General features: G+C 38.9%; 29 non-coding genes across 29 annotated transcripts; all 29 read left to right on the forward strand.

Moving 5' to 3' along the window:
• Window positions 1–445: 445 nt before the first annotated feature.
• On the forward strand, window positions 446–609 carry LOC124317661. The gene has a single exon (XR_006912176.1). It is a non-coding gene; the product is annotated as a U1 spliceosomal RNA (small nuclear RNA).
• A 192-nt stretch (window positions 610–801) lies between these two features.
• Trnah-gug lies at window positions 802–891 on the forward strand. The gene is given in 2 exon segments: window positions 802–838; window positions 857–891. It is a non-coding gene; the product is annotated as a tRNA-His (tRNA).
• Window positions 892–1,295: 404 nt separating this feature from the next.
• On the forward strand, window positions 1,296–1,437 carry LOC124317796. The gene has a single exon (XR_006912299.1). It is a non-coding gene; the product is annotated as a U4 spliceosomal RNA (small nuclear RNA).
• A 574-nt stretch (window positions 1,438–2,011) lies between these two features.
• On the forward strand, window positions 2,012–2,134 carry LOC124317844. Its single transcript, XR_006912344.1, has one exon. It is a non-coding gene; the product is annotated as a U5 spliceosomal RNA (small nuclear RNA).
• A 203-nt stretch (window positions 2,135–2,337) lies between these two features.
• On the forward strand, window positions 2,338–2,456 carry LOC124317869. The gene has a single exon (XR_006912367.1). It is a non-coding gene; the product is annotated as a 5S ribosomal RNA (ribosomal RNA).
• Window positions 2,457–3,204: 748 nt separating this feature from the next.
• LOC124317870 lies at window positions 3,205–3,323 on the forward strand. The gene has a single exon (XR_006912368.1). It is a non-coding gene; the product is annotated as a 5S ribosomal RNA (ribosomal RNA).
• Window positions 3,324–4,077: 754 nt separating this feature from the next.
• Window positions 4,078–4,299, forward strand: LOC124317753. Its single transcript, XR_006912258.1, has one exon. It is a non-coding gene; the product is annotated as a small nucleolar RNA U3 (small nucleolar RNA).
• Window positions 4,300–4,809: 510 nt separating this feature from the next.
• LOC124317708 lies at window positions 4,810–5,000 on the forward strand. Its single transcript, XR_006912219.1, has one exon. It is a non-coding gene; the product is annotated as a U2 spliceosomal RNA (small nuclear RNA).
• Window positions 5,001–5,509: 509 nt separating this feature from the next.
• Window positions 5,510–5,673, forward strand: LOC124317663. The gene has a single exon (XR_006912178.1). It is a non-coding gene; the product is annotated as a U1 spliceosomal RNA (small nuclear RNA).
• Window positions 5,674–5,865: 192 nt separating this feature from the next.
• On the forward strand, window positions 5,866–5,955 carry Trnah-gug. Its single transcript is given in 2 exon segments — window positions 5,866–5,902; window positions 5,921–5,955. It is a non-coding gene; the product is annotated as a tRNA-His (tRNA).
• A 404-nt stretch (window positions 5,956–6,359) lies between these two features.
• LOC124317797 lies at window positions 6,360–6,501 on the forward strand. The gene has a single exon (XR_006912300.1). It is a non-coding gene; the product is annotated as a U4 spliceosomal RNA (small nuclear RNA).
• A 574-nt stretch (window positions 6,502–7,075) lies between these two features.
• On the forward strand, window positions 7,076–7,198 carry LOC124317855. Its single transcript, XR_006912354.1, has one exon. It is a non-coding gene; the product is annotated as a U5 spliceosomal RNA (small nuclear RNA).
• A 203-nt stretch (window positions 7,199–7,401) lies between these two features.
• LOC124317871 lies at window positions 7,402–7,520 on the forward strand. Its single transcript, XR_006912369.1, has one exon. It is a non-coding gene; the product is annotated as a 5S ribosomal RNA (ribosomal RNA).
• A 748-nt stretch (window positions 7,521–8,268) lies between these two features.
• On the forward strand, window positions 8,269–8,387 carry LOC124317872. Its single transcript, XR_006912370.1, has one exon. It is a non-coding gene; the product is annotated as a 5S ribosomal RNA (ribosomal RNA).
• A 753-nt stretch (window positions 8,388–9,140) lies between these two features.
• Window positions 9,141–9,362, forward strand: LOC124317754. The gene has a single exon (XR_006912259.1). It is a non-coding gene; the product is annotated as a small nucleolar RNA U3 (small nucleolar RNA).
• Window positions 9,363–9,872: 510 nt separating this feature from the next.
• LOC124317709 lies at window positions 9,873–10,063 on the forward strand. Its single transcript, XR_006912220.1, has one exon. It is a non-coding gene; the product is annotated as a U2 spliceosomal RNA (small nuclear RNA).
• A 510-nt stretch (window positions 10,064–10,573) lies between these two features.
• On the forward strand, window positions 10,574–10,737 carry LOC124317664. Its single transcript, XR_006912179.1, has one exon. It is a non-coding gene; the product is annotated as a U1 spliceosomal RNA (small nuclear RNA).
• Window positions 10,738–10,929: 192 nt separating this feature from the next.
• Window positions 10,930–11,019, forward strand: Trnah-gug. Its single transcript is given in 2 exon segments — window positions 10,930–10,966; window positions 10,985–11,019. It is a non-coding gene; the product is annotated as a tRNA-His (tRNA).
• A 404-nt stretch (window positions 11,020–11,423) lies between these two features.
• On the forward strand, window positions 11,424–11,565 carry LOC124317798. Its single transcript, XR_006912301.1, has one exon. It is a non-coding gene; the product is annotated as a U4 spliceosomal RNA (small nuclear RNA).
• Window positions 11,566–12,139: 574 nt separating this feature from the next.
• LOC124317845 lies at window positions 12,140–12,262 on the forward strand. Its single transcript, XR_006912345.1, has one exon. It is a non-coding gene; the product is annotated as a U5 spliceosomal RNA (small nuclear RNA).
• Window positions 12,263–12,465: 203 nt separating this feature from the next.
• On the forward strand, window positions 12,466–12,584 carry LOC124317873. The gene has a single exon (XR_006912371.1). It is a non-coding gene; the product is annotated as a 5S ribosomal RNA (ribosomal RNA).
• Window positions 12,585–13,332: 748 nt separating this feature from the next.
• On the forward strand, window positions 13,333–13,451 carry LOC124317874. The gene has a single exon (XR_006912372.1). It is a non-coding gene; the product is annotated as a 5S ribosomal RNA (ribosomal RNA).
• A 754-nt stretch (window positions 13,452–14,205) lies between these two features.
• Window positions 14,206–14,427, forward strand: LOC124317755. The gene has a single exon (XR_006912260.1). It is a non-coding gene; the product is annotated as a small nucleolar RNA U3 (small nucleolar RNA).
• A 512-nt stretch (window positions 14,428–14,939) lies between these two features.
• LOC124317715 lies at window positions 14,940–15,130 on the forward strand. Its single transcript, XR_006912226.1, has one exon. It is a non-coding gene; the product is annotated as a U2 spliceosomal RNA (small nuclear RNA).
• Window positions 15,131–15,639: 509 nt separating this feature from the next.
• Window positions 15,640–15,803, forward strand: LOC124317665. The gene has a single exon (XR_006912180.1). It is a non-coding gene; the product is annotated as a U1 spliceosomal RNA (small nuclear RNA).
• Window positions 15,804–15,995: 192 nt separating this feature from the next.
• Trnah-gug lies at window positions 15,996–16,085 on the forward strand. The gene is given in 2 exon segments: window positions 15,996–16,032; window positions 16,051–16,085. It is a non-coding gene; the product is annotated as a tRNA-His (tRNA).
• A 404-nt stretch (window positions 16,086–16,489) lies between these two features.
• On the forward strand, window positions 16,490–16,631 carry LOC124317799. Its single transcript, XR_006912302.1, has one exon. It is a non-coding gene; the product is annotated as a U4 spliceosomal RNA (small nuclear RNA).
• Window positions 16,632–17,205: 574 nt separating this feature from the next.
• Window positions 17,206–17,328, forward strand: LOC124317846. The gene has a single exon (XR_006912346.1). It is a non-coding gene; the product is annotated as a U5 spliceosomal RNA (small nuclear RNA).
• A 203-nt stretch (window positions 17,329–17,531) lies between these two features.
• LOC124317875 lies at window positions 17,532–17,650 on the forward strand. The gene has a single exon (XR_006912373.1). It is a non-coding gene; the product is annotated as a 5S ribosomal RNA (ribosomal RNA).
• Window positions 17,651–18,008: the final 358 nt, after the last annotated feature.

Genomic DNA, 18,008 nt, shown 5'->3' on the forward strand with positions numbered 1-18,008 from the left:
TAATTGCAAAACTGTCATGTAGACATGTTTGTAATTTTTTCTAATTGTATTTTTTTCGTAATATCAAGAAAAGCATAAAAAAATACGTACTTGATTGTGTTAACTAATTAGTACTGTTCATCTTTCGATGTGATGTTTTTTTTTAAAATATGAAGATGCGTGTATTTTCATATGAAAAGTCGATTTTCTTATTTTCTTATTTGCCAATTGGACGACCAAATGAAAAAAAACAAGCAATTTGTTTCTTGAAAAGTATTTGCAAAGATCAAGACCATGAAATAAATACTGAGCTTTATTTACTATATTTTGCTCGAGTTCGTAATTCAAGTCGATGAAAGAAAGTGGGTGGTATTCTCTAAACGTCAGTCAAATACTTGAACACTCTTTGTCAATATTGTTCTGCTGTATACAAAGTATTAAACAAAGTGAAAAAGCATCCACAATCATACTTACCTGGCTCAGAGGCAACCATGATCACCAAGGTGGTTCCTCCAGGGCGAGGCCTTTCCATTGCACTAAGGATGGGCTGACCCTTGCGATTAATCCAAATGTGATTAACTCGGGAGTACAATTTTTGGTAGTGGGGGACTGCGTTCGCGCCGTTCCCTGAACACACTATAAATGTAAGAAAAATTCTTGTCATCTGCCGGAAGTTGAACTAAATCTGGTCCCGTTAGTAAACGGTAGGGTTGACCGCTTGGGAATACGCGAAGCATCAGATTTTCTTTCTGGGAAGAAACAACAAAGTAATGAAATTCATGTTTAGCTACTTTAATATAAATCATCATGGCCAATGGATTGGCCGTGATCGTCTAGTGGTTAGGACCCTACGTTGTGGTACCTACTAGATATGAATCCGTAGTAACCCAGGTTCGAATCCTGGTCACGGCACTGAAAACTGATTTTTCACGTCAACACGCAGATTAACTATAAATTTTGTTTGGTTGGAAAGTAATGCTCGCTCACTTCAATAGTTCATAATGTGAAAAACAATTTGGAATGAAAACCTGAAATTCCCCCTCCCTTTTTTTGTGTGTGCAGGAAGTTGTTGAAATGTATGGAAGAAAAATACACATTTACAGAATTTCAAGTATTTGACCCGATATTAAGACAAAAATTATTTCATGTATGTAATGAACTGTCCCCTGTTGGTATTAGTCCAATGGGAGATGGAAATTAAAATTTGCCTAGGGTAATCTAAATGAATATTTCTGAACGAAATTGTTGGTCCAACACGTCCAAGCAGAACGAATTCAGCAAATGCTTAAGTAGACTTGCTTTTCTGATTATAATTTAGCTTTGCGCAGTGGCAATATCATAACCAATGAGGGTCTCCCGAGGTGTGATTATTGCTAGTTGAAAACTTTAACCAATACCCCGCCACGATGAAGTGAAATAATCTTTGTCGTCGGCAATTTTTGATAGCTCCATCAGGAGCATTTCAGCGTACAAGAAAAAAAAAATTACAGTCAGTTAGAAAAATTGGAGTGTTGCATAGTGTGTTTATAACATTAAACGGTGAAAGTGAAATCGTATAAGTGATTTTTGTTTCCATTTAGTTGGTATTGCACGTCAGACAAGGCTGATTAATTCGTTCGCTGAAGGCCATTAATATCAGTCAGTTGGAACATTGTGAACACGGGGAAAATATTTGAAAAGGTGATTCCAAATGACAAGGTGAAAAGATTCCACCATGTTTAAAGGGGAAGTTCAATAAATTGTTAACCGCTGTAGGGTGAATGTCGGGGTAAACATCTGATCCCACCACCTACGTGTTGGGCTTGTACCATAAAGATCGTTCATTTTTTTCAAAAATAACACTGCGCACAACTGTTTCGTTCAAAAACATGTTAACGAGCTTTATACATGATATTTACTTTAAAATAACTGTACCCATTGATAAAGAATTGCACAAGGATTTTGATATGTAAACGCATGTTTCGAAAAAAAACCTTACAAGCGCACTTCAAAATTTTGAAATGAATATAAATACAAGGCATACCACTGTTATTTACTCTGGTTTCTAATCAATACCCGGATAAATCTTTCGCCTTTTACTAAAGATTTCCGTGGTTAGGAGCATTGATGAGTCTATATGACTTATTTTTTTAACGCCCGGTCTTCTGATTGGGCACTTTGAATAAATGAAAAATTAAAAACGTCTGTATGCGGAAACAAAGATATTCTACTACTACATACTGACAACATTTGTAAAATGACAAACTGATAGTTTTTCGGTGGTTTTGGTAAGATTAGTGTGTATTTCAAAAAGATAAATCTCAAGCACAAGTAATAGATTAGAGGCGAATATGGTCGGGTAATTGCGTCTAGTTTAATGTCAACGGCCATACCACATAGAACTCACCCGGTCTCGTCAGCTCCCGGAAGTTAAGCTATGTCGGGTCCCGTTAGTACTTGGATGGGTGACCGCTTGGGAATACGGGATGCTGTTGGCATGGAATTATTTTATTTTTGTGAATCCAATTGAATTGAAGTGCTTCCCAAGATGGGTGATACTACATGGACTACAATGTATTATTTTGGCATTAGTTGAAAATGGAAGGAACGTATTTTTTACTGGATATTGCCTACTAGACGTCCTCCAACCTCTTTGTTGCTGAAAGATATTTGAAACGCCGTGCGCGAAGCGCACGGCACAGCCGAGAGGCTACTAGACGTCCTCCAACCTCTTTGTTGCTGAAAGATATTTGAAACGCCGTGCGCGAAGCGCACGGCACAGCCGAGAGGCTTGTACGTTGGTGGTTTCTTCGGGCAGCTCTATCTAATCTCTCTGGCTCTGAGATCCTTATGCAACGCAAGCTAAGTAAAGCGCGAAGCGCACGGCACAGCCGAGAGGCTTGTACGTTGGTGGTTTCTTCGGGCAGCTCTATCTAATCTCTCTGACTCTGAGATCCTTATGCAACGCAAGCTAAGTAAGGGAAGCAATCGTTAGCCTTATGACACTTGGATTGTTGGCTCATTGATCGGACATCCCCGGAACGAGAAAATTAAAAATGACAGTTAGCCAAAAATAGTGGCGTTTGGAAATATTATCAAATTTTATATTCGGTTGTCCATTGACAAATGTACTTATATGTCCTCGTTTGTTTGGCTAAGGTTGGTGTGTATTTCGAACAGAAAGTAAGCAAGCATTAGAACTAGATTTAGAGGCGAATATGGTCGGGTAATGGCGACTGAATTGATGTCAACGGCCATACCACATAGAACTCACCCGGTCTCGTCAGCTCCCGGAAGTTAAGCTATGTCGGGTCCCGTTAGTACTTGGATGGGTGACCGCTTGGGAATACGGGATGCTGTTGGCATGGTGTAATTTTATTTTTGCTCCCCAAGTTAGATGAGACATGGAATATAATGTATTCTTTAGGTATTAGTTGAAAAGGGTATTGCTGGGACTTTGATTAATGATACCATATATTGTAGAACGCATGTTTGTTTGATCTCGGTAGTTTTAACGACAAAAAAAAAGATAGAGGTTTGGCTATTTTGTTGAGGCTGTTGCATGACGCCCACTCACTGGCACGATCCCACTACTGCCGAACACGGGAACTTTTGGCTGCTAGGTTTCCCTCCTGACCCACTACGCTCCTCCTTAGCTAACCTGCACCTACTAGATTCCTCTAGCAGATCCATGCTGATGTCAAGCTTAGTGCGGGCACCTGATCAACATGCGGTATCACGAAACAGGGCTCCTAAACTCAAGCCATCCACTCTACCAAGCCTCCCCGAAGCAGGATTATAGGTGCACGCCAAACACCCAGCTGATAAATGGGCTCTCAATCGATAATACATTACTGTAATAAATTGATTTGATGAGCACGCGGATTCTTTATTGTGTCCAAAATTGGTCTCGTCACTTGTTCTATAACTATTAAAGAGCTTCTCGGTGTTTCAATAAATGAACAAAATGCAAGACCTGACAATGTATGTACTGTGTGCGTCAAGTATTGCAAATCTCAATTTAATATTCCGAAATATCGATCTATGCACTGTAATTTACGCCAAAGCTCATTGATCGTACAAACCTTATTTAGAGTTCTGCAAAATAACATTGCATTTAAGATCATACTTCACAGGATCATTTCTGTAGTATATCTTGACTTGTTTCCCACCAGAAACTTGTCTCCTTTCAACCCACGATGACGAGTTAAGACGCTGGTTTCTGAGCGTGAAACAGGCTGTGAGTGTAGCTGTCTCGACAGCATCAAACACAGTCATTGAGGACCGTTTCCGTTAAATCCATGTGAAATAGCGGAAGGAAACTAGCGTGTTCAGAGTGGTTGAGATGATAAAACAAATTTAAATTCTTGAAAATCTAAAGAGATAAATCTTAATAATAATTCCAGGTATTCGTGTCCTTAAATCATCTGCTTGTATGGCAAAATAAATTGTGAAAGTGAGGTTGGTCAATTTGAGGATGTGTCATGACTTTATGATCGTATTGCATTCTTTTAGTTATTGTTATTTAATCATGATTAATTATCGTTCAGAGCTTTTGTCGTCAGGTGGCGTGGCAAAGCCATATTCTGAAAAAAAAGGACCTAGTGTGATAACGAGAGTAAAATTTGCAACGCCTTCAGCGTAAATTGTATCTCCCTTAATACAGTATGAGCATAATAAAACAAATGAAAATGAACTTTATAAGCATCAAGTGGTCGCGTCTGGAAAAATGAACAACTCAATATTTTATAGCATTTCTTGAATGTTTTGAGTGATATGAGTATTCTTCGTACACCACCGGAAATGTGTTGAACCTCAGTGGTTATTTTGGGCAGTAATCCTTGTAACATTATCGCTTCTCGGCCTTTTGGCTAAGATCAAAGTGTAGTATCTGTTCTTATCAGCTTAATATCTGATACGGGTTCAAATGGACCCCAGAATATTAAACTGATTTTTGGCATACGGTGGGAATACAGTGCTTGCACTGCTCCCGCCACGGGTTGACCCGGTATTGCAGTACCTCCGGGATCGGCTCACCCTCTATGAGGGAGAACATATTGAATAAAACAGAAATTGTCTTAGCACCGTATAATAAAAGACCATGTATAATTGCAAAACTGTCATGTAGACATGTTTGTAATTTTTTCTAATTGTATTTTTTTCGTAATATCAAGAAAAGCATAAAAAAATACGTACTTGATTGTGTTAACTAATTAGTACTGTTCATCTTTCGATGTGATGTTTTTTTTTTAAATATGAAGATGCGTGTATTTTCATATGAAAAGTCGATTTTCTTATTTTCTTATTTGCCAATTGGACGACCAAATGAAAAAAAACAAGCAATTTGTTTCTTGAAAAGTATTTGCAAAGATCAAGACCATGAAATAAATACTGAGCTTTATTTACTATATTTTGCTCGAGTTCGTAATTCAAGTCGATGAAAGAAAGTGGGTGGTATTCTCTAAACGTCAGTCAAATACTTGAACACTCTTTGTCAATATTGTTCTGCTGTATACAAAGTATTAAACAAAGTGAAAAAGCATCCACAATCATACTTACCTGGCTCAGAGGCAACCATGATCACCAAGGTGGTTCCTCCAGGGCGAGGCCTTTCCATTGCACTAAGGATGGGCTGACCCTTGCGATTAATCCAAATGTGATTAACTCGGGAGTACAATTTTTGGTAGTGGGGGACTGCGTTCGCGCCGTTCCCTGAACACACTATAAATGTAAGAAAAATTCTTGTCATCTGCCGGAAGTTGAACTAAATCTGGTCCCGTTAGTAAACGGTAGGGTTGACCGCTTGGGAATACGCGAAGCATCAGATTTTCTTTCTGGGAAGAAACAACAAAGTAATGAAATTCATGTTTAGCTACTTTAATATAAATCATCATGGCCAATGGATTGGCCGTGATCGTCTAGTGGTTAGGACCCTACGTTGTGGTACCTACTAGATATGAATCCGTAGTAACCCAGGTTCGAATCCTGGTCACGGCACTGAAAACTGATTTTTCACGTCAACACGCAGATTAACTATAAATTTTGTTTGGTTGGAAAGTAATGCTCGCTCACTTCAATAGTTCATAATGTGAAAAACAATTTGGAATGAAAACCTGAAATTCCCCCTCCCTTTTTTTGTGTGTGCAGGAAGTTGTTGAAATGTATGGAAGAAAAATACACATTTACAGAATTTCAAGTATTTGACCCGATATTAAGACAAAAATTATTTCATGTATGTAATGAACTGTCCCCTGTTGGTATTAGTCCAATGGGAGATGGAAATTAAAATTTGCCTAGGGTAATCTAAATGAATATTTCTGAACGAAATTGTTGGTCCAACACGTCCAAGCAGAACGAATTCAGCAAATGCTTAAGTAGACTTGCTTTTCTGATTATAATTTAGCTTTGCGCAGTGGCAATATCATAACCAATGAGGGTCTCCCGAGGTGTGATTATTGCTAGTTGAAAACTTTAACCAATACCCCGCCACGATGAAGTGAAATAATCTTTGTCGTCGGCAATTTTTGATAGCTCCATCAGGAGCATTTCAGCGTACAAGAAAAAAAAAATTACAGTCAGTTAGAAAAATTGGAGTGTTGCATAGTGTGTTTATAACATTAAACGGTGAAAGTGAAATCGTATAAGTGATTTTTGTTTCCATTTAGTTGGTATTGCACGTCAGACAAGGCTGATTAATTCGTTCGCTGAAGGCCATTAATATCAGTCAGTTGGAACATTGTGAACACGGGGAAAATATTTGAAAAGGTGATTCCAAATGACAAGGTGAAAAGATTCCACCATGTTTAAAGGGGAAGTTCAATAAATTGTTAACCGCTGTAGGGTGAATGTCGGGGTAAACATCTGATCCCACCACCTACGTGTTGGGCTTGTACCATAAAGATCGTTCATTTTTTTCAAAAATAACACTGCGCACAACTGTTTCGTTCAAAAACATGTTAACGAGCTTTATACATGATATTTACTTTAAAATAACTGTACCCATTGATAAAGAATTGCACAAGGATTTTGATATGTAAACGCATGTTTCGAAAAAAAACCTTACAAGCGCACTTCAAAATTTTGAAATGAATATAAATACAAGGCATACCACTGTTATTTACTCTAGTTTCTAATCAATACCCGGATAAATCTTTCGCCTTTTACTAAAGATTTCCGTGGTTAGGAGCATTGATGAGTCTATATGACTTATTTTTTTAACGCCCGGTCTTCTGATTGGGCACTTTGAATAAATGAAAAATTAAAAACGTCTGTATGCGGAAACAAAGATATTCTACTACTACATACTGACAACATTTGTAAAATGACAAACTGATAGTTTTTCGGTGGTTTTGGTAAGATTAGTGTGTATTTCAAAAAGATAAATCTCAAGCACAAGTAATAGATTAGAGGCGAATATGGTCGGGTAATTGCGTCTAGTTTAATGTCAACGGCCATACCACATAGAACTCACCCGGTCTCGTCAGCTCCCGGAAGTTAAGCTATGTCGGGTCCCGTTAGTACTTGGATGGGTGACCGCTTGGGAATACGGGATGCTGTTGGCATGGAATTATTTTATTTTTGTGAATCCAATTGAATTGAAGTGCTTCCCAAGATGGGTGATACTACATGGACTACAATGTATTATTTTGGCATTAGTTGAAAATGGAAGGAACGTATTTTTTACTGGATATTGCCTACTAGACGTCCTCCAACCTCTTTGTTGCTGAAAGATATTTGAAACGCCGTGCGCGAAGCGCACGGCACAGCCGAGAGGCTACTAGACGTCCTCCAACCTCTTTGTTGCTGAAAGATATTTGAAACGCCGTGCGCGAAGCGCACGGCACAGCCGAGAGGCTTGTACGTTGGTGGTTTCTTCGGGCAGCTCTATCTAATCTCTCTGGCTCTGAGATCCTTATGCAACGCAAGCTAAGTAAAGCGCGAAGCGCACGGCACAGCCGAGAGGCTTGTACGTTGGTGGTTTCTTCGGGCAGCTCTATCTAATCTCTCTGACTCTGAGATCCTTATGCAACGCAAGCTAAGTAAGGGAAGCAATCGTTAGCCTTATGACACTTGGATTGTTGGCTCATTGATCGGACATCCCCGGAACGAGAAAATTAAAAATGACAGTTAGCCAAAAATAGTGGCGTTTGGAAATATTATCAAATTTTATATTCGGTTGTCCATTGACAAATGTACTTATATGTCCTCGTTTGTTTGGCTAAGGTTGGTGTGTATTTCGAACAGAAAGTAAGCAAGCATTAGAACTAGATTTAGAGGCGAATATGGTCGGGTAATGGCGACTGAATTGATGTCAACGGCCATACCACATAGAACTCACCCGGTCTCGTCAGCTCCCGGAAGTTAAGCTATGTCGGGTCCCGTTAGTACTTGGATGGGTGACCGCTTGGGAATACGGGATGCTGTTGGCATGGTGTAATTTTATTTTTGCTCCCCAAGTTAGATGAGACATGGAATATAATGTATTCTTTAGGTATTAGTTGAAAAGGGTATTGCTGGGACTTTGATTAATGATACCATATATTGTAGAACGCATGTTTGTTTGATCTCGGTAGTTTTAACGACAAAAAAAAGATAGAGGTTTGGCTATTTTGTTGAGGCTGTTGCATGACGCCCACTCACTGGCACGATCCCACTACTGCCGAACACGGGAACTTTTGGCTGCTAGGTTTCCCTCCTGACCCACTACGCTCCTCCTTAGCTAACCTGCACCTACTAGATTCCTCTAGCAGATCCATGCTGATGTCAAGCTTAGTGCGGGCACCTGATCAACATGCGGTATCACGAAACAGGGCTCCTAAACTCAAGCCATCCACTCTACCAAGCCTCCCCGAAGCAGGATTATAGGTGCACGCCAAACACCCAGCTGATAAATGGGCTCTCAATCGATAATACATTACTGTAATAAATTGATTTGATGAGCACGCGGATTCTTTATTGTGTCCAAAATTGGTCTCGTCACTTGTTCTATAACTATTAAAGAGCTTCTCGGTGTTTCAATAAATGAACAAAATGCAAGACCTGACAATGTATGTACTGTGTGCGTCAAGTATTGCAAATCTCAATTTAATATTCCGAAATATCGATCTATGCACTGTAATTTACGCCAAAGCTCATTGATCGTACAAACCTTATTTAGAGTTCTGCAAAATAACATTGCATTTAAGATCATACTTCACAGGATCATTTCTGTAGTATATCTTGACTTGTTTCCCACCAGAAACTTGTCTCCTTTCAACCCACGATGACGAGTTAAGACGCTGGTTTCTGAGCGTGAAACAGGCTGTGAGTGTAGCTGTCTCGACAGCATCAAACACAGTCATTGAGGACCGTTTCCGTTAAATCCATGTGAAATAGCGGAAGGAAACTAGCGTGTTCAGAGTGGTTGAGATGATAAAACAAATTTAAATTCTTGAAAATCTAAAGAGATAAATCTTAATAATAATTCCAGGTATTCGTGTCCTTAAATCATCTGCTTGTATGGCAAAATAAATTGTGAAAGTGAGGTTGGTCAATTTGAGGATGTGTCATGACTTTATGATCGTATTGCATTCTTTTAGTTATTGTTATTTAATCATGATTAATTATCGTTCAGAGCTTTTGTCGTCAGGTGGCGTGGCAAAGCCATATTCTGAAAAAAAAGGACCTAGTGTGATAACGAGAGTAAAATTTGCAACGCCTTCAGCGTAAATTGTATCTCCCTTAATACAGTATGAGCATAATAAAACAAATGAAAATGAACTTTATAAGCATCAAGTGGTCGCGTCTGGAAAAATGAACAACTCAATATTTTATAGCATTTCTTGAATGTTTTGAGTGATATGAGTATTCTTCGTACACCACCGGAAATGTGTTGAACCTCAGTGGTTATTTTGGGCAGTAATCCTTGTAACATTATCGCTTCTCGGCCTTTTGGCTAAGATCAAAGTGTAGTATCTGTTCTTATCAGCTTAATATCTGATACGGGTTCAAATGGACCCCAGAATATTAAACTGATTTTTGGCATACGGTGGGAATACAGTGCTTGCACTGCTCCCGCCACGGGTTGACCCGGTATTGCAGTACCTCCGGGATCGGCTCACCCTCTATGAGGGAGAACATATTGAATAAAACAGAAATTGTCTTAGCACCGTATAATAAAAGACCATGTATAATTGCAAAACTGTCATGTAGACATGTTTGTAATTTTTTCTAATTGTATTTTTTTCGTAATATCAAGAAAAGCATAAAAAAATACGTACTTGATTGTGTTAACTAATTAGTACTGTTCATCTTTCGATGTGATGTTTTTTTTTAAAATATGAAGATGCGTGTATTTTCATATGAAAAGTCGATTTTCTTATTTTCTTATTTGCCAATTGGACGACCAAATGAAAAAAAAACAAGCAATTTGTTTCTTGAAAAGTATTTGCAAAGATCAAGACCATGAAATAAATACTGAGCTTTATTTACTATATTTTGCTCGAGTTCGTAATTCAAGTCGATGAAAGAAAGTGGGTGGTATTCTCTAAACGTCAGTCAAATACTTGAACACTCTTTGTCAATATTGTTCTGCTGTATACAAAGTATTAAACAAAGTGAAAAAGCATCCACAATCATACTTACCTGGCTCAGAGGCAACCATGATCACCAAGGTGGTTCCTCCAGGGCGAGGCCTTTCCATTGCACTAAGGATGGGCTGACCCTTGCGATTAATCCAAATGTGATTAACTCGGGAGTACAATTTTTGGTAGTGGGGGACTGCGTTCGCGCCGTTCCCTGAACACACTATAAATGTAAGAAAAATTCTTGTCATCTGCCGGAAGTTGAACTAAATCTGGTCCCGTTAGTAAACGGTAGGGTTGACCGCTTGGGAATACGCGAAGCATCAGATTTTCTTTCTGGGAAGAAACAACAAAGTAATGAAATTCATGTTTAGCTACTTTAATATAAATCATCATGGCCAATGGATTGGCCGTGATCGTCTAGTGGTTAGGACCCTACGTTGTGGTACCTACTAGATATGAATCCGTAGTAACCCAGGTTCGAATCCTGGTCACGGCACTGAAAACTGATTTTTCACGTCAACACGCAGATTAACTATAAATTTTGTTTGGTTGGAAAGTAATGCTCGCTCACTTCAATAGTTCATAATGTGAAAAACAATTTGGAATGAAAACCTGAAATTCCCCCTCCCTTTTTTTGTGTGTGCAGGAAGTTGTTGAAATGTATGGAAGAAAAATACACATTTACAGAATTTCAAGTATTTGACCCGATATTAAGACAAAAATTATTTCATGTATGTAATGAACTGTCCCCTGTTGGTATTAGTCCAATGGGAGATGGAAATTAAAATTTGCCTAGGGTAATCTAAATGAATATTTCTGAACGAAATTGTTGGTCCAACACGTCCAAGCAGAACGAATTCAGCAAATGCTTAAGTAGACTTGCTTTTCTGATTATAATTTAGCTTTGCGCAGTGGCAATATCATAACCAATGAGGGTCTCCCGAGGTGTGATTATTGCTAGTTGAAAACTTTAACCAATACCCCGCCACGATGAAGTGAAATAATCTTTGTCGTCGGCAATTTTTGATAGCTCCATCAGGAGCATTTCAGCGTACAAGAAAAAAAAAATTACAGTCAGTTAGAAAAATTGGAGTGTTGCATAGTGTGTTTATAACATTAAACGGTGAAAGTGAAATCGTATAAGTGATTTTTGTTTCCATTTAGTTGGTATTGCACGTCAGACAAGGCTGATTAATTCGTTCGCTGAAGGCCATTAATATCAGTCAGTTGGAACATTGTGAACACGGGGAAAATATTTGAAAAGGTGATTCCAAATGACAAGGTGAAAAGATTCCACCATGTTTAAAGGGGAAGTTCAATAAATTGTTAACCGCTGTAGGGTGAATGTCGGGGTAAACATCTGATCCCACCACCTACGTGTTGGGCTTGTACCATAAAGATCGTTCATTTTTTTCAAAAATAACACTGCGCACAACTGTTTCGTTCAAAAACATGTTAACGAGCTTTATACATGATATTTACTTTAAAATAACTGTACCCATTGATAAAGAATTGCACAAGGATTTTGATATGTAAACGCATGTTTCGAAAAAAAACCTTACAAGCGCACTTCAAAATTTTGAAATGAATATAAATACAAGGCATACCACTGTTATTTACTCTGGTTTCTAATCAATACCCGGATAAATCTTTCGCCTTTTACTAAAGATTTCCGTGGTTAGGAGCATTGATGAGTCTATATGACTTATTTTTTTAACGCCCGGTCTTCTGATTGGGCACTTTGAATAAATGAAAAATTAAAAACGTCTGTATGCGGAAACAAAGATATTCTACTACTACATACTGACAACATTTGTAAAATGACAAACTGATAGTTTTTCGGTGGTTTTGGTAAGATTAGTGTGTATTTCAAAAAGATAAATCTCAAGCACAAGTAATAGATTAGAGGCGAATATGGTCGGGTAATTGCGTCTAGTTTAATGTCAACGGCCATACCACATAGAACTCACCCGGTCTCGTCAGCTCCCGGAAGTTAAGCTATGTCGGGTCCCGTTAGTACTTGGATGGGTGACCGCTTGGGAATACGGGATGCTGTTGGCATGGAATTATTTTATTTTTGTGAATCCAATTGAATTGAAGTGCTTCCCAAGATGGGTGATACTACATGGACTACAATGTATTATTTTGGCATTAGTTGAAAATGGAAGGAACGTATTTTTTACTGGATATTGCCTACTAGACGTCCTCCAACCTCTTTGTTGCTGAAAGATATTTGAAACGCCGTGCGCGAAGCGCACGGCACAGCCGAGAGGCTACTAGACGTCCTCCAACCTCTTTGTTGCTGAAAGATATTTGAAACGCCGTGCGCGAAGCGCACGGCACAGCCGAGAGGCTTGTACGTTGGTGGTTTCTTCGGGCAGCTCTATCTAATCTCTCTGGCTCTGAGATCCTTATGCAACGCAAGCTAAGTAAAGCGCGAAGCGCACGGCACAGCCGAGAGGCTTGTACGTTGGTGGTTTCTTCGGGCAGCTCTATCTAATCTCTCTGACTCTGAGATCCTTATGCAACGCAAGCTAAGTAAGGGAAGCAATCGTTAGCCTTATGACACTTGGATTGTTGGCTCATTGATCGGACATCCCCGGAACGAGAAAATTAAAAATGACAGTTAGCCAAAAATAGTGGCGTTTGGAAATATTATCAAATTTTATATTCGGTTGTCCATTGACAAATGTACTTATATGTCCTCGTTTGTTTGGCTAAGGTTGGTGTGTATTTCGAACAGAAAGTAAGCAAGCATTAGAACTAGATTTAGAGGCGAATATGGTCGGGTAATGGCGACTGAATTGATGTCAACGGCCATACCACATAGAACTCACCCGGTCTCGTCAGCTCCCGGAAGTTAAGCTATGTCGGGTCCCGTTAGTACTTGGATGGGTGACCGCTTGGGAATACGGGATGCTGTTGGCATGGTGTAATTTTATTTTTGCTCCCCAAGTTAGATGAGACATGGAATATAATGTATTCTTTAGGTATTAGTTGAAAAGGGTATTGCTGGGACTTTGATTAATGATACCATATATTGTAGAACGCATGTTTGTTTGATCTCGGTAGTTTTAACGACAAAAAAAAAGATAGAGGTTTGGCTATTTTGTTGAGGCTGTTGCATGACGCCCACTCACTGGCACGATCCCACTACTGCCGAACACGGGAACTTTTGGCTGCTAGGTTTCCCTCCTGACCCACTACGCTCCTCCTTAGCTAACCTGCACCTACTAGATTCCTCTAGCAGATCCATGCTGATGTCAAGCTTAGTGCGGGCACCTGATCAACATGCGGTATCACGAAACAGGGCTCCTAAACTCAAGCCATCCACTCTACCAAGCCTCCCCGAAGCAGGATTATAGGTGCACGCCAAACACCCAGCTGATAAATGGGCTCTCAATCGATAATACATTACTGTAATAAATTGATTTGATGAGCACGCGGATTCTTTATTGTGTCCAAAATTGGTCTCGTCACTTGTTCTATAACTATTAAAGAGCTTCTCGGTGTTTCAATAAATGAACAAAATGCAAGACCTGACAATGTATGTACTGTGTGCGTCAAGTATTGCAAATCTCAATTTAATATTCCGAAATATCGATCTATGCACTGTAATTTACGCCAAAGCTCATTGATCGTACAAACCTTATTTAGAGTTCTGCAAAATAACATTGCATTTAAGATCATACTTCACAGGATCATTTCTGTAGTATATCTTGACTTGTTTCCCACCAGAAACTTGTCTCCTTTCAACCCACGATGACGAGTTAAGACGCTGGTTTCTGAGCGTGAAACAGGCTGTGAGTGTAGCTGTCTCGACAGCATCAAACACAGTCATTGAGGACCGTTTCCGTTAAATCCATGTGAAATAGCGGAAGGAAACTAGCGTGTTCAGAGTGGTTGAGATGATAAAACAAATTTAAATTCTTGAAAATCTAAAGAGATAAATCTTAATAATAATTCCAGGTATTCGTGTCCTTAAATCATCTGCTTGTATGGCAAAATAAATTGTGAAAGTGAGGTTGGTCAATTTGAGGATGTGTCATGACTTTATGATCGTATTGCATTCTTTTAGTTATTGTTATTTAATCATGATTAATTATCGTTCAGAGCTTTTGTCGTCAGGTGGCGTGGCAAAGCCATATTCTGAAAAAAAAAGGACCTAGTGTGATAACGAGAGTAAAATTTGCAACGCCTTCAGCGTAAATTGTATCTCCCTTAATACAGTATGAGCATAATAAAACAAATGAAAATGAACTTTATAAGCATCAAGTGGTCGCGTCTGGAAAAATGAACAACTCAATATTTTATAGCATTTGTTTGAATGTTTTGAGTGATATGAGTATTCTTCGTACACCACCGGAAATGTGTTGAACCTCAGTGGTTATTTTGGGCAGTAATCCTTGTAACATTATCGCTTCTCGGCCTTTTGGCTAAGATCAAAGTGTAGTATCTGTTCTTATCAGCTTAATATCTGATACGGGTTCAAATGGACCCCAGAATATTAAACTGATTTTTGGCATACGGTGGGAATACAGTGCTTGCGCTGCTCCCGCCACGGGTTGACCCGGTATTGCAGTACCTCCGGGATCGGCTCACCCTCTATGAGGGAGAACATATTGAATAAAACAGAAATTGTCTTAGCACCGTATAATAAAAGACCATGTATAATTGCAAAACTGTCATGTAGACATGTTTGTAATTTTTTCTAATTGTATTTTTTTCGTAATATCAAGAAAAGCATAAAAAAATACGTACTTGATTGTGTTAACTAATTAGTACTGTTCATCTTTCGATGTGATGTTTTTTTTTAAAATATGAAGATGCGTGTATTTTCATATGAAAAGTCGATTTTCTTATTTTCTTATTTGCCAATTGGACGACCAAATGAAAAAAAACAAGCAATTTGTTTCTTGAAAAGTATTTGCAAAGATCAAGACCATGAAATAAATACTGAGCTTTATTTACTATATTTTGCTCGAGTTCGTAATTCAAGTCGATGAAAGAAAGTGGGTGGTATTCTCTAAACGTCAGTCAAATACTTGAACACTCTTTGTCAATATTGTTCTGCTGTATACAAAGTATTAAACAAAGTGAAAAAGCATCCACAATCATACTTACCTGGCTCAGAGGCAACCATGATCACCAAGGTGGTTCCTCCAGGGCGAGGCCTTTCCATTGCACTAAGGATGGGCTGACCCTTGCGATTAATCCAAATGTGATTAACTCGGGAGTACAATTTTTGGTAGTGGGGGACTGCGTTCGCGCCGTTCCCTGAACACACTATAAATGTAAGAAAAATTCTTGTCATCTGCCGGAAGTTGAACTAAATCTGGTCCCGTTAGTAAACGGTAGGGTTGACCGCTTGGGAATACGCGAAGCATCAGATTTTCTTTCTGGGAAGAAACAACAAAGTAATGAAATTCATGTTTAGCTACTTTAATATAAATCATCATGGCCAATGGATTGGCCGTGATCGTCTAGTGGTTAGGACCCTACGTTGTGGTACCTACTAGATATGAATCCGTAGTAACCCAGGTTCGAATCCTGGTCACGGCACTGAAAACTGATTTTTCACGTCAACACGCAGATTAACTATAAATTTTGTTTGGTTGGAAAGTAATGCTCGCTCACTTCAATAGTTCATAATGTGAAAAACAATTTGGAATGAAAACCTGAAATTCCCCCTCCCTTTTTTTGTGTGTGCAGGAAGTTGTTGAAATGTATGGAAGAAAAATACACATTTACAGAATTTCAAGTATTTGACCCGATATTAAGACAAAAATTATTTCATGTATGTAATGAACTGTCCCCTGTTGGTATTAGTCCAATGGGAGATGGAAATTAAAATTTGCCTAGGGTAATCTAAATGAATATTTCTGAACGAAATTGTTGGTCCAACACGTCCAAGCAGAACGAATTCAGCAAATGCTTAAGTAGACTTGCTTTTCTGATTATAATTTAGCTTTGCGCAGTGGCAATATCATAACCAATGAGGGTCTCCCGAGGTGTGATTATTGCTAGTTGAAAACTTTAACCAATACCCCGCCACGATGAAGTGAAATAATCTTTGTCGTCGGCAATTTTTGATAGCTCCATCAGGAGCATTTCAGCGTACAAGAAAAAAAAAATTACAGTCAGTTAGAAAAATTGGAGTGTTGCATAGTGTGTTTATAACATTAAACGGTGAAAGTGAAATCGTATAAGTGATTTTTGTTTCCATTTAGTTGGTATTGCACGTCAGACAAGGCTGATTAATTCGTTCGCTGAAGGCCATTAATATCAGTCAGTTGGAACATTGTGAACACGGGGAAAATATTTAAAAAGGTGATTCCAAATGACAAGGTGAAAAGATTCCACCATGTTTAAAGGGGAAGTTCAATAAATTGTTAACCGCTGTAGGGTGAATGTCGGGGTAAACATCTGATCCCACCACCTACGTGTTGGGCTTGTACCATAAAGATCGTTCATTTTTTTCAAAAATAACACTGCGCACAACTGTTTCGTTCAAAAACATGTTAACGAGCTTTATACATGATATTTACTTTAAAATAACTGTACCCATTGATAAAGAATTGCACAAGGATTTTGATATGTAAACGCATGTTTCGAAAAAAAACCTTACAAGCGCACTTCAAAATTTTGAAATGAATATAAATACAAGGCATACCACTGTTATTTACTCTGGTTTCTAATCAATACCCGGATAAATCTTTCGCCTTTTACTAAAGATTTCCGTGGTTAGGAGCATTGATGAGTCTATATGACTTATTTTTTTAACGCCCGGTCTTCTGATTGGGCACTTTGAATAAATGAAAAATTAAAAACGTCTGTATGCGGAAACAAAGATATTCTACTACTACATACTGACAACATTTGTAAAATGACAAACTGATAGTTTTTCGGTGGTTTTGGTAAGATTAGTGTGTATTTCAAAAAGATAAATCTCAAGCACAAGTAATAGATTAGAGGCGAATATGGTCGGGTAATTGCGTCTAGTTTAATGTCAACGGCCATACCACATAGAACTCACCCGGTCTCGTCAGCTCCCGGAAGTTAAGCTATGTCGGGTCCCGTTAGTACTTGGATGGGTGACCGCTTGGGAATACGGGATGCTGTTGGCATGGAATTATTTTATTTTTGTGAATCCAATTGAATTGAAGTGCTTCCCAAGATGGGTGATACTACATGGACTACAATGTATTATTTTGGCATTAGTTGAAAATGGAAGGAACGTATTTTTTACTGGATATTGCCTACTAGACGTCCTCCAACCTCTTTGTTGCTGAAAGATATTTGAAACGCCGTGCGCGAAGCGCACGGCACAGCCGAGAGGCTACTAGACGTCCTCCAACCTCTTTGTTGCTGAAAGATATTTGAAACGCCGTGCGCGAAGCGCACGGCACAGCCGAGAGGCTTGTACGTTGGTGGTTTCTTCGGGCAGCTCTATCTAATCTCTCTGGCTCTGAGATCCTTATGCAA

This window comes from Daphnia pulicaria, unplaced genomic scaffold (genome assembly GCF_021234035.1).
Source record: "Daphnia pulicaria isolate SC F1-1A unplaced genomic scaffold, SC_F0-13Bv2 h1tg000062l, whole genome shotgun sequence".
In the NCBI taxonomy this organism is placed as follows: domain Eukaryota; kingdom Metazoa; phylum Arthropoda; class Branchiopoda; order Diplostraca; family Daphniidae; genus Daphnia; species Daphnia pulicaria.